Source organism: Fragaria vesca, linkage group LG2 (genome assembly GCF_000184155.1).
Source record: "Fragaria vesca subsp. vesca linkage group LG2, FraVesHawaii_1.0, whole genome shotgun sequence".
NCBI classification, from domain to species: Eukaryota; Viridiplantae; Streptophyta; class Magnoliopsida; order Rosales; family Rosaceae; genus Fragaria; species Fragaria vesca.
In genome coordinates this window covers 32,803,685-32,805,278 of record NC_020492.1, presented here as the reverse complement: position 1 = coordinate 32,805,278, position 1,594 = coordinate 32,803,685, and positions in this window count along the sequence as shown.

The following is a 1,594-nucleotide window of genomic DNA, read 5'->3' as shown; positions in this document are numbered from 1 at the left end:
CCTAGCTCAAGCAGGAACTCCTAGCTGCCGGCCACCTTTCTCTCATGAGTCAGGAAAACATTTCCTGGTCAACACGGGTTTAGACTTTCCTGAAATAGAAATAAGAAAATTAGAAACTAGGAAAGAGGAAAGATGGAATCTTGATCAAGACAGGAATCCTGAGTAAACAAGGATTTCCAACACTTAGCACAATTTCAACACCAAATTATTCAAATCCGAAAATACTATGTATTCTAACACTAAAACCTACATATTTCTACATTAAGCAATTATTCTACACTAAACACAAATATAAAGCTAAAACAACTAAATAGGAGTTAACAAAGGGTAAATAAAGGGTATAAACATATTAAGAACGTCACACTTTGTGCTCCTATCATTCACCCGTCTAAGGCCTCTAAGGGGCTGCCTTGACCCTGCTAGAGCTTCCTGGACCCTCCTAGGCCCACATAGGCCCGCCTAGGGCAGCCAAGGGGCCACCATGCCCTCCTAGGGCCACCAAGCGGCCGCCTTGGCCAGTTTTGACCCGCCTAGAGCCGCTTTGGTCTGCCTTGACCCGCCTTGGGTGGCCTTGACCCGTCTAGGGCTACCAAATGGGCGCCTTGACCTCGCTAGGACCGCCAAGGGACCGCATTCACCCGTCTAAGGGTGCCAAGGGACTACGTTGACTCTCCTAGGCATTCCTATACTCTCCTAAGGTAGCCAAGGGGCCGCCTTAACCTACCTAGAGCCGCCAAGCTGCCGCCTTGACCCGCCAAGCGGCCACCTTGACCCGCCTTGTGCTGCCTTGGACCTGCCTTGACTCGCCTTGGGCTGGCTTGACCTGGCTGAACTAACCTTGGGCCGCTTTGACCCGCCTTGACTTGTCTTGGGCCACCTTGGACCGTCTTTACCTGCTTTAACCAGCCTTGGGCCGCCTTGACGCTCCTTGACGCTCCTAGACCCTCCAAAGAGCCGCCTTGACCCGCCTTGACCTTCCTAGGGATGCCTAAAGGTCGCCTCAAACCATATAGGGCCGCCAAGGGGCCGCCTTGACCCGCCTTGGACCGCCTTGACCCGCCTTAACCCGCCTTGACCTTCCTAGATCGTCCAAGGGGTCTTGACCCTCCTAGGCCCGCCTAAGGTCACCAATGGGCCGCCTTGACCCTTCTAGGGTCACCAAGAGGCCACCTTAACCCATTTAGGGCCGCCAAGGGGCCACCACGGCCCGCCATGGGCTGCCTTGACCCGCCATGGGCCGTCTTGACCCTCCTACGGGCGCCAAGAGGCCGCCTTAACCCATCCAGGGCCACCTTGACCTGTCTTGAGCCACCTTTATCCTCCTAGGGCCGCCAAGAGGCCGCCTTAACCCATCTAAGACCGCCAAGGGGCCGCCTTGACCCGCTTTGGCCCACCATGGGCGTCTTTGACTCGCCTTGGGCCGCCCTGACCCTTGTTGGCCACTTTGTCCCATTTGGCCGCCTTAACCCGACTTAACGCGCCTTAACCCTCCTAGGCCCGCCTAGGGCCACCAAGGGGCCGCCTTGACCCTCTTAAGGCCGCCAGGAGGCCATCTTAACCCATTTAGGGCTGCCTTGACCCGCTTTGACCCGCC